The sequence below is a fragment of the Vicugna pacos genome, chromosome 11 (genome assembly GCF_048564905.1).
Source record: "Vicugna pacos chromosome 11, VicPac4, whole genome shotgun sequence".
Lineage (NCBI taxonomy): Eukaryota > Metazoa > Chordata > Mammalia > Artiodactyla > Camelidae > Vicugna > Vicugna pacos.
The window spans coordinates 57,626,172-57,638,821 of record NC_132997.1 but is presented as its reverse complement, the minus strand read 5'-3'; the positions used below and the strand labels follow the sequence as shown (position 1 = coordinate 57,638,821).

The following is a 12,650-nucleotide window of genomic DNA, read 5'->3' as shown; positions in this document are numbered from 1 at the left end:
AAGACCTCTTTGATTACTCTTTCCCCACCAACATCCAAGTGACAGCAGAATGAGGTGTTATTTCTTGCTGTCCCTAAAGACCAATATAAAGACCCTTTTAATTATAATGGGAAATTGATTATAACGGGAAAAGTATAGAACCTTTAAAAATCAAAATTATTATAATTAATTGGCAAAGTATGGAATCTTTATAAATCCGAACACCAGAGATTTCAGGCTCTTGTATGGTCTTTAAAAATCCACTGTACTCCCTTGAAAAGGCAACAGAAGCCTCTTTTGCTTCTGTCATTTCTTCTCCTGAGGGAAAAAATCTATCAAATCAACCCACTGACCCTCACCTCTTAAAGGCTGAGGGCATTTTTCATTCCATAAATAAAACGCCATATTTTTTATTTACCTGAGACGGTTTCTGTTTGGGTCTGTTGTCCCAAACTCGCACGGATCTTGTCCTAGACAAAATGGATATTAAATTATATGCTCACATTATCTACAAGGCTCTTTTTAAACCAGTTTGAAGATGAGCTTCTGAAAACATAAAGAATGCCCTTCCTCTCAAAAGGGTAATTTGTCTCTTTGAGGCCCTGGACTAGGTAATACTAGAAATATGCCCATCTAGGAATGACCCTCCCCTTATATTAGGAATGTGTGGGTCATTAGGGATGACCCACATCCTTACACATAACTATAAAATATGTGGAGCTCAAAATTACCAACAGGGTTCACCTCATTCTCTCCAAACACAGATCTGAATTCCAGAGTCATTAGGTACCCTTCTCCCAATGCACACCTCTCTCTTATGCTTACCACTTTGTGGTATAATTATCCTCTACTCAAAGTGAGCCTCATGAGCTTAGTATAGTACCTGACTCAGAAATTCAGGGAGCTCATTATCAGACACATATTATTTCTCATATATCACACACAGCACTCAGACTCAGACCAAAATACTTAGAGAAACTATCATTTCATGGAAACAGGAGCAAGCTAACCAATTTTAAATTGGACACTGATGTAGAAATATTTGATGAGTAAATACTAGGTATATAAGTGGAGATGCATTTATACTAGGGAAAAAGAGATCAGGGAGAGGTCACATTTAGTAAATATCTTTAGAACAGACAGTTGCTATTAAAGCCTTTCTCTTTTGAGAAGAAATGATGTGGCTCTACCTCTTTATTATTCATCAAGGGATATGCCCAGGAAGTGCTTAAGATACAACTATTACACAGTGATTAAAATACCTCACATTTGGAATGCTATTTCCTTCTTTATACTCAGATCCTTTCTTAGTACGACTAATTTCATCAGTTTCCTCTGCTCTGTCTATGTGATGTAGATGAAAGCAAAACGGAACCTACCAAAAGGTTACAGATTTCTCAGGTGTAGTAGTTTGCTTAGCTTGAGGATGGATGAATGAATGAATTTAACAACTCCCAGAAGGTAAGAAGTACTACCTTTTGCCGCCTCAAATGTTTGAGAGATAATACCTGGGCACGTCTCATTTGAGAGTTAACATTCCCACCCTCCTTGGGCTCCCACAGCAGGTAGACGCTCACCCAAATACCCAGGTGTAGGAGGTTGACTGATAGAATTACTGTCCTGTCAATATCACTTCCCATTATAAGTTCAACATTTAATACTAATTATTAGTTATATCTAACATAACAAATAAATAATAATAATTAATTAATAGAAAATCAGTATTTGACATAAATAGGACAGCCAATTTAGATAATACTAATAAATATGAAAGGATATTTTTCTTCTTTTTATTCATTGTATTCCTCTTTAACTCTCTAAAACGCCAAAAGAATGAAAAGTACTGAATTTGAAATCAGCTCTCTTACATAACAGATCCATTATTTAAAAAAATGTGATTTGCCCCAGAACAAGTAACTGTTGTGGTTTCTAATATCCTCCTAGAAAATTCTTTAAAAAACAGTTCTATTAAAAATTGTCTTGGTGCTTCGTTTACTCATCTGTTATCTTGTAGGTAATGAATTCAGAATGAAATTCATAGACTAGGGTGCTAAACAGAGGTGTAGCATTTGCTTAAATGTATAAGCCATAATCTATAAACAGCTGAAGCATCATATACTCTTAAGGAGGATATAGAATACAGAGGCAGAGGACTTATTAGCCCTATGACCTTGGGCAAGCCACTCAGTGTTCTTATCTATAAAACAAGTATAATAATACCCAGCTTGTCTTTTAAAAGTTGTTGAGAGACAAATGAGATAAGATTTGTGAGACTGCTTTGTAAACTGGTTATTCCACACAAACATGAGGCATTGCTACTGCAGGAAGAAAACATGAGTACTTGTGAGCAAATGTACAGGACCCAAGGAACACAGAACTGAATGAGAAAAGCTTAAGTGAAACTTATATTCAAGATAGATCATCCACCACTGAAAAATAATTAATACCGAGATTATATATATAAATAATTCCTACAAATCAAAAAAAGTCCAAGTGGAAAATGATCAAAAGTTTGGTAGGCATATATTATAGGATAGTAAATTCAAAAAGCAAATAAAATGTGAAAAGTAGCTCAACTTTGGTATTAAACTGTAAATTGCAAATTTGCAAATTTACAGATTAAGACCCTGTGGAGACAATTTTTTATAGTCACTAGGTTGGTAATAGTAAGAAGTTTGATAATACTAGGTGGTAAAGACATAAATCAGAAGCATACTATACACTGGTAGAGGGGATATAAATTTGTTCAATCACTTTGGGAAAAAATTCAGAACTATCTTGTAAAGTTGAAGATGTGAATATCCAGCAATTCTGCTTTTAGGTATATATATATCCTAAGAGGAATTCTTGCAAATGTGTACCAGCATCATTGCTTGTAATGGCAAAAATATTAAAACAATCTAAATGTTCATTTCAGGAGGCTGGATTAAAAAAAGTGGTAATTTACCCAATGAAATAATTACATTTCAGTAAAAATGAATATAATATAGATACATGTAAAATCATGGCTAAATCTTAGAAATAATGAAGAAAGCAAATTGAAGAGTACATAAAATACATAATTTTTATAATGCTGAATAAGAGAATCTAAATAATTTAATTTACATTGTTTAGGAATACATACATATGGTAAAATTTTATATTTAAAAAGAAATAGAGTGATAAAAACAAAACTCAGATTGACTAAAAACCCAGAGTGACTGTCTCTGGGAAAAAGGCAGGGGGATGGGATGGAGACAGAGCATGCAGATATAAAGCTACTGGTAATGCTTTAGTGCTTACATTGGGTGATGGGTTCACACGTATGCACTTCAATGTTTATCTGGTAACTTACCTATATACCACATATATTCTTTTGTATGTCTCAAACATTTCTTAATAAGAAATAATTCTAAAATATTTAAAATATTCTTGTACAAGTTAAACAATTATGATAAGGTATGGTATTTTTAAAAAATACTTACTTGGCAAAATAGTTATATATTCTTTGGCTTACAAAATTTGACTTTCATTTAATTCATTTCCAGTACATTTTATGCTGTGTGACAGTTAGAGTAAGCCATAATACACTAATGCCCATGCCCAGTGAGAGACAAGAACTGGCCACGTGGATTTATCTGTGAACACTTAAGAGCCACTGCTTAGGAGCTTGGATGGGAGTGGGGGGGGTGGAATTTGCAAAGGATGAGAGGTTTTGTCAGCAGGTAGGGATGAAATTAAGTGCAATTTGAGTTATTACTGTTAATGTGACCTGCATATTACACACAGGCCTAAGGACATTTGAGTGGCGTTAAAATCAGAGGGCTCCTTACTGAGCCAGCAAATCAGCCAGAGAAATTAGTTATATGACTTGAATCAATAGTCCTCAACTTTAGCAGGCAAAGATTTTTCAAGGTTTATATAGGCTTGGGCAGTTTCAAAGGAATCATCATCACGATCCTCAACTTAAAAGTCGCTCATCCTAAAACTGATCTACCTAACAACTTGCCTGTTCTCTAGGCCTCACATAGGTCACCTTTTCCCATTTGACATAAGAAAGGCATCACTTTTACCCAATCTTACTGCATGCCCCAGGGTATGAGAACCATCTGGGAGCCAAAAGGACAATTAAATTTATTGGTGTTGATGTTGCTATAAGCAATGAATCACACGCTTAGTGCTTACATTTATAAAAATGAAAACCACATGTGGACTTGATGTTGAAAGCTGTCTCAGTCTAGCATTATTTAAGTCACCCATGGATACATAAACTAATTGGAAGGGATAAAAGGTTCATCCATTTATATGAGATTCATATCCCAGAAAATTTTACTTTTGATGTTTAATATTCATCCATTATAATTTGTAATATACTTATTTGGTTTTTATCAATTGTGTACTACTAATCATTTTACCAATGCAACCCAAAAGAAAACTCTTGACAATTAAATCTTATAGTCACATGAAATGTAAAAATTTATAAAATTCCAATTTACATGCATATGTTTGTTGTGGAAAAACATGATAAGATGGGCAATAAAGACCTCTCAAACATAAAAATACTTTATATGAGTATAAAATTCTGTGGAGGAAGTAGAATAAAAATACAAGTGCAAGTAGGAAAAGGAACACTAAAATTTCCAACTTAGAGACAAAGTTGTTCATACACTTAAATGGTAGCTGGATATCAAATCTTTAACATTTTGGATTCCATTAGATACACTTAATATGTTTTAAATTTTAAACTGTAATTGTTTTCAATACATCAGCAATTACTATTTGTAACTATTTAAATATATGCTAAAACATAACAGACACCACTTCAAAAATTAAGGATTAAAGTTTTTAAAAAATTCTTTTAGGAGTTTTGCACACAATTTTTTGAAAACTCCTGATTTAGATATTTAATAGCAGACATTACAATACTCAGACACATCTGTTTAACAGAAAGGCACACCTGCAGACTCACTTGCTTAAATTTTTCTCTGATCCTGCTCTCTCCACTCCCAACTCCCTCACAGTCTCTCATATGCACCTCTAGCTTCCAGGACAGATCCAGCTCCTTCTCTAGGTAACTTTTTTCTTTAGGTTCATTAATGCCATCAATTAGGTTTAAAGCACTCATTGTTCTCTTCCCGCTTTGGTTTTTTAAAGGTTCCCTTTATGGATATTCACCATCGTTTTCTCCTTCTCAAGACTATCTTGGCTATTGTTGGGTCTTTGCTTTCTCACATAACATTGTGAACTAGCTTCTCAGGTTCCAAAGGAACAAAAAGGAAGCCTGTTAGGATTTTTTATTAGAACTGCGCTGAATTTAGGAGGAAATTATATATTTAGGATATTGGGCATTCCTATCCATGAACATCACATATGTTGCAAATTTAGATCTTCTTTAATGTCTTTCAATAAACTTTTATAGTTTTTTCCACATAGCTCTTGCATATCTTTGTTCCATGTATTTTTGGATTCCTTGTATCTCTACTTGCTACTGTAAATAATGCTTTAAAAGTGTCTTCTATTTGCAAATTAGTATAGAACTGATTTTCATCTATCGGTTTTATATCCAGATATCTTGCTAAATTCTCTTATTATTTCCAATAAATTGTCTGTAGGTTTGGGGGGGTATTCTGTGTAGATGACTAAGTGTGAATAATAACAATTTTCTTTCTTTTCTGATTCTCATATTCTTTTTACCTGACTTACTGCAGTGGCTAGGACATGCAACCAATACAGTGTTAAATAGAAGTGGTGATAGTGGGAGTTTTTGTCTTCTTCCTGATTTTAAAGGAAATTTTTCTAATGTTTAACTATGTCTTTATCTCACCAAGTATACTTTGTTTACCTTCTAACTTTGGATTTATGTTCTTCATTCTTAAGCATTAATGCTTCAAAAATTGCCTCTCCCCTATTCTCTCTATTCTGTCATTCAGGGACTACAGTTAATAGGTTAAATCTTACTCTACTTTTTTATTTATCATGTTTAAATTCAGCTGATCTCAACTTTCTTCCAGGGAGGATTTGCCTATGCTTCTGCTGGGAGCCTTAAGGCTCTAGGTATCTGAGATTAGTTAACTCAGATTCTTAGGTTTGATATAAGAATCCCACATACAGGTCCTTCTGGCCACTGACAGAGCAAACCTCTTTGTGTGTGTGTGTGTGTATATGCATGTGTGCATGTACAGTTTACAACTCTGGTTTCAACTCAAGGTTTTTTGTTTGGTTGGTCATTTTTATTGTTATTCTAATTTTAGTCCCTTAGAGATTTTTCTTCTTTCTGGAGTTCTCAGCAATGCTACAAAAGTTGTATTATACGAAAAAATCTATGTTTCATGTAAATTTATTCAGTAGTGACAGGAACCATTATTCATGAAGTCCATCATGCTGCTGATATATAAGTCCACTAGAAAGGATATTTTAACACCAAAAAGATAAGAAGTAAATAATTACAAAATAAAGAGCAGTCTTAAATCACACATATTTCGTTTTAAGGGAAACTCACCAAATTATCTTTGTGTTATTTCTTCTGCAAATGCAGCCATCTGAAAAATCTGCTCAGTGTCCCAACAAGGTCATAGTCCCTGAAGCTCACTTCAAATGTGTCCAAAGAGGAAAATGAAAAGATAAAATTTTTTAAAGGGTAGAACTGAGAGCCATGGAGAGTAAATGGACTGGAAAGTACCTCCCAGATCTAATAAAGGAACATTTCTCCCCTCTTGGGATACAGGATCCTTACAGTGTCTGCCTGCTGGGATTTCACACCTGCAACAGGGCAGCAGCTGCTGTTTTCCATTTGTCTCCTTTCTAAATGGGAATAGTTACTGAGGTTACCCTGAACATGTTTTACCAGTGTATACTGGATGTTTGGAGAGCAGATGCGTTTTAGTTCATAGGTTTTTTGGTTCAAGAAGAGCCACACCCAGGCATGACTACAATGTACCACTCATAGATCCTGCTCTTTGAACTTGATGTCTTCATTGAAAGGCACTTCTGGGTTTTCTCCTTCAGGGAGTGATGAATACATATTGCCTGTAGAATGGAAAATGAATATTTAGTGCCTAATAGGACTGACTGTTTTAATCAGTGACATTCACAAAATATTTCTGGCTTGGTTCCTTTGCTCATAGGCTTGCCTGTTCACAGTTATCCATGTCAATGAGGCATGCTTTGGCTGATGAGCCATGAGCAGAAGTGTCTGTGCAGCAGCTTTAAGTGTGTGATGTGCTATAATTTTCTTTCCCTCTGTCCCAGTGACAGGCAACTTTCCAGAGAGCAGATGGTACAGTATCCTAGGTTTCAGAGTGAGAGAACTAGAGAGCCTCCAGACATCTTATGATGGACGCATATTAAGAGCAAGAAATACATCGTTGTTGCTTTGAACCTCTGGATCTGGGGATTGTTTGTTGCTATAGCACTACCTAGCCCTGACTGATACAAGTACCAAACTAAGAGACAGGATTCAATCTGTAGTCTAAGCCCTGCCACCTAATATCTATGTGCCAGATCACTTGATCTCTGTAAGCCTAAATTTCCCTACCTGTGACACAGGACTAATCATTCTGCCTTCATCGGCTTCACAGGACTTTTTTTCTTTTTTTGGTATCCAGTATTTGTTTTTGTGAAAGTTTGAAAAATGTAAAGCATGTGCAAATATATGTCAGTAGTATCCTCAACAACACTGAATTGTTTTATGCCCCCCTATATAATGCTAATCCCAGAAGAAAACATAAGAAAGGTTATGAAAACTCAAGATTTAAATCAGATAACAGTGAAAAAAATCAGGTAACAGTGGAATGAATGACTTGATCATTTCAGCCTGAAGTAATATTTACATCTAATACAGCTAAATAACTATGCACACCTTCTTTTGCAAACATAAACTTCTTTGAAGAGTCTTTTTTAATGCTTTTGAAATTTTATTTTAAGTTAAGCAGTTGTGACTAACAAAAATAAAACCAGAGATAATTTTAGAAGAAAAATAGGTTTTTTGGGCCTTGGAAAGTATTATTTGTGTGTGTGTGTGTGATATCAAGGTGAGCATTAAATTGGCTTGTTTACCACAAATTTCAGTCAAGCTTATTAAACTGCTTTGTTTTCAAACTCCATCTCTCTTTCCTTCACCCCCACATTCTGAGTTCCCAGGGTTTGATCCTTGTCTTCCACTAAGATCATCACATTAGAAAGAATAAATCATAGAGTCCTGTAAAAATGCCCTATTATCTTCTGAAAACCTAAAGGCAGGAGAACACCTGTGACCACTCTGCAGAGGTGTGAGCCTGTTGAGCAGTTTTGCACTGGTTAACGAAGACCATGAACTGGTCACTAGAGCTGTCTGTGAGAAGGAGCTCTGGGTCTTGTAGGAATGTTGTTTCTGGCCTGCCATTTACTGTGGTATGAATGTCCAGGCAGGTAGGGTGGGGCTCCATGCTAATTCCATAAAGTGCTATGTTGACTGGTGCTACCACAGTAATGATGATGATGTGTGATGAACAATTATACATGAAATGCTGAGTTCCTTCTTGTATATATAAGACACTTGGAACAGATTACTTGTCTCTGTCCTTTCTAGTTTTGTGTTGGGAAATCTAAAAAGATTTGGCATTCATTTTGAGTTGTATAAACTTTACTGATTAGTTATGCTCAAATTAGGTGTTAAATAATAGCTAATGCTAAGTGAAAGCTTACTATTTGCTGACAACTGTTCAAATTTCTTTCCATTTGTTAATCCTGCCATAAACACAATTTCATTTCTTCAAATCACTTCTGTTACTTACAGAAGTATAATCATTTATTTATAAAACACGCACTAAATTCTTTAGTTGAAATAAAGTGTAAAATAGCATATAGTTATCAACAAGAAACGTGTGTCTTGTAACTCAAATAATGTCGCTCTGAGTTCATGAAAGGACATTTATGCATGCTAGAGAATATAGTCATGGGAGATGGGTATAGCTCAGTGGTAGAGCAGATGCTTAGCATGCATGAAGTCCTGGGTTCAATCCCCAGTACCACCATCAAAAAAAAAAAGTTGAGTAGAGAATATACATCTGTATTTTTTATGTCTTAACAATATATTAATCTTTTGGAGTTTCATGTCTTTGCTTTGTAGATGTTAGTATAACAATATAACTCTTTCTCCCTAGCATAGTATAAATAAAATATGAGATTTTACCTGCAGTTTTAATATATCTTCCTTAATGTGTAGCTCTACTTACTTTGAAGAATCCTATGTAGTAATGATATACTTGATTCATAGCTGAAAAATATCTAACCAAAATATTCTTTCAAATGTTATTGTGCTGAGAAAGGATATTTATATTAAATATAAAAGGTGAGGTAATTTTCCTGTTGAAAGAATTTTCTTCCCAATGCCTAATATTTTATTTTTCTACATAGCTTTTATTTAATTGAATTCTACTTCGCTTCTTTGCTTAGTAGTTTCTTATGTTCAAGCTAATTATAGAAATTACGTGCAAAATGATATGTATTTTATTATCTAATGTGAAATTAGCTTCTGCTTTTGGACATTATTTATTTACTGAAATTGAATTTGCCTCGATTAACTGTGTTTCAAATTCATGAAATTAAAAAAATAAAAGCAGTTAAAAGAAATCAGGATTATCATAAATTACTTTTTAACACACTGCAGTTTTAACAAAAATGAGCCTTATAAGTTGAAAATGTCTGTAGAAAGAATTTTCAAAATTTATAGAAGTCCTTAGTATATCTTACTGTTTTTTCCTATGTCTTAATTCATTTAATAGGGGAAACAAGCTGTTGATTAAGCATGTTAATCACCTTTTATTATTCAAACAAAATATTTTCCCACTGAAAAAATGTAGATTGTCCCAGAAAATTCATTTTAATAAAATAACTGGTTAGATTTGTTAAGTCAATAGAAGATCTTACAACACATATTTTGAAGATGAGAATGGCTTCGTAACTACCACCAAATGTACACGGTAGATGCTATACTATATTTTTCTAAGGCACAAAATAAAGTCTGTTGTGTAACAATGTTAGCAAAAAAAGATGTAGGTTGATATCAATTCTTTACGGCTCAATCAGGTCAGAATTTTTGTAACTATTGTCAAAATGTATTACAGGACTTTCAGAGCAAAGGAAATTCAATCATAGAATCTGAGAAATGCAAGCCTTAGAGATTATCTATCTAATTCTATTCCATAATTTTATAGAAGAGGATAGCAACAGTGTAATGGTTATAAAATATTATAAAAATAACAAAAGAATTTACTCCTTATTAAGTACCTTTAGTTTGCTACCAGGGCATATTGGCAATCTCTTCCTAAAGCTCTTTAGTGGTGTGATAAGTTGCTAGCTTTCATTTGTTATATATCTTTATAAACATTGATACATACTATAAGGCATCTTGAGGTACAATTCCTATACCTGATAAAAGAACACCTCACAAAATGGCTTTCTGATGTGGCTTTTTTGATGACAACATTTACTGAAGGACATGAACTGGTTGTTAATAGTTGGCTACCACAATATTTTTCCATCTTTTTAAAATGACTGCTTACAGTATCGTCAAAGGTTTCACCCAGGTAGCATACATGATTTCCCCAAGGACCATCTCCTTATGTGCATTGACTACAATAGCAAGATATGAAAGGCTCTTGCTACAGTTTCTCTTTCCAGCTGTGAGCCTAAAAGTTATGTTATATTATGTTGAACATGTAGACAGTTGAAAGAAAAGAGAGAGTGAGAAGGAAAAGATGCCCAGTACTGAAGATCCTGCTGGCCTCTTGTTTCCCTGTCTTCCATATCCAATTGTCATAGTTTATATAAGATTCATTAATCAACCAGGCGCTCAGGGGTCATGACAGTTGCAATGTCTTTTAAATGAAATGCTTCCTTGACTACACTATGGTACAGCTGCACTCGCCAAAGAACAAATATATTCATTCGTCCACTGAGAAAGCAATTTTTTTCCCTGACAGTAGCAGCAATTTTTCTTTTCAAAAATAAAGCAAAATCTAGCTTTTAAGACAGAGTGCTTGAATGACAATCACATCTCTCTCTCTAAAGCCAAGAGTCAGAATCAATGTTGTTGAATTATTTTTCAGGTTTTATTAGAGAAAGGTTGCCTTTATAAGTATAACCAAACTTAGTATTTTATCTACTGAACTTTGAGTCTTTAATTTTTTAGATGAAAAATACAACAAAAAGCCTTGCCACCTTCACCCTCAGCCTCAATATCCCCATATATTTTGTAAAATTCTGTATCTTGAATTAAATAATTTCTTAAGATCATTATTATTTATTTATGTGACTACAAACCTCAAATTAACAAGTTTAATATCAAAACTATACGAAACTAGATATATCAGTTTGATGCCACAGTAATCAATTTAAAAAATGAGACTACAAATCTGAATCTATTATTATGATCATCATATTTATGATTAATATGAATAAAGCTATTCATTCCAGAATGTTAACAAGATGTCTTTCATGTATCATTAAAATAACTTATGGCAAATACTTGGCTAAATTACTAAAGTACTTTTAATATTAATAATTTCATTCAAATGTCTAGCAAGAATAACCAGTCAAAATTAATTAATGATCAATTAGGATAGTTTATCTCTCTTGGCTCTCATTTGCTTTCCTAATAATCAACTTGCTTTTTTCTAAAATAGGTCAATATGAAATGAGCGCTAGTCATGTCATACTTCTATTTTTTAATAAACCAAAACTGTTTAAACAAATGAGTGATTCTCTTGTAAGTTATTAATCCTTATGGATATTATAAATCATGTTTCATCACTGAAATTTGACATGCTCATTTTCTCTTTAATTATCATATACTAATGCCACAGTAATTTTATTAGTTCTACTTCTAATAAATTTTGTAATATTGATTTATTCAAAAATTAATCATGTTGAACTCCATAGGATAACATCATTCTCATTATTACACTATTGATTAGAGAAAACTTATTTCCAAAATGTTTAGCTAAAAGTATAAAAGGGGGCATTAACATCTTTAATTTTTAAATTATTTTGGTTTGGATTTTTGTGACTCCATGTTTGCTACACAAAGCTCATTAATTCTGGCTACAGCCCAAGAGATTAAGAATCAAACTCTGATTTTTAGCAGAGGATATAATACTAGCAAGAGTCATATTATCTAACAAGCTACAGTAAAGAATACAGATCTGAAATGCTGAATAAGAATTAAATCTTTGAATCCCAGGCATGTAGAAGAGATAGGTTTTTATAAAGGCTTAAGCTCTTCCATGGTTTCCATATTTGAGAAAGGTCATTCCCTTTATGTATATATAGAATTTACCACTTCATTTAGCAATTGCTAAGTTACAGATGAATAATAAAAAAGAAAAAATTATGAAAACAACCACAGAATAAAGATAAACAGAATCATTATCCTGAAGACACAATTCTCTTTGGAAAATTCTACCAGCCAATTATTCTTAATGTTTTAAGAATAATTTAAATTAATTAGGATCAATTCCTTTCTCATCTACATTACTTAATAATAGTATATGTTTTCCTAATGGCTTTGATTTCATGGCTTATTCTTCTACTCTTAAATTATATCTGTGGACCTTAGTATGCTAAATAAATGATATGCTTAGAAAAGCATGCCATTTTTCTAAGTGTTTTCTACTCCTAAATATTTTAATATTTTCCCCATTTAAAAGTGGAAT

At 33.3% G+C, this 12,650-nt stretch overlaps 1 long non-coding RNA gene across 13 annotated transcripts in view; it reads right to left on the bottom strand.

The window, feature by feature from the left end:
• Positions 1 to 397: 397 nt before the first annotated feature.
• The window catches only part of LOC107034545 (uncharacterized), a 428,538-nt gene continuing 416,285 nt past the window's right edge, over positions 398 to 12,650 (bottom strand). For 11 of the 13 annotated variants that reach the window (XR_012077426.1, XR_012077429.1, XR_012077427.1 and 8 more), the window contains one exon: positions 4,469 to 6,984. This is a non-coding gene — a long non-coding RNA (uncharacterized lncRNA). Of the gene's footprint in view, positions 450 to 4,468; positions 6,985 to 12,650 lie in introns of those variants that run through there. The other 2 variants (XR_012077421.1, XR_012077419.1) reach the window with 2 other exon arrangements.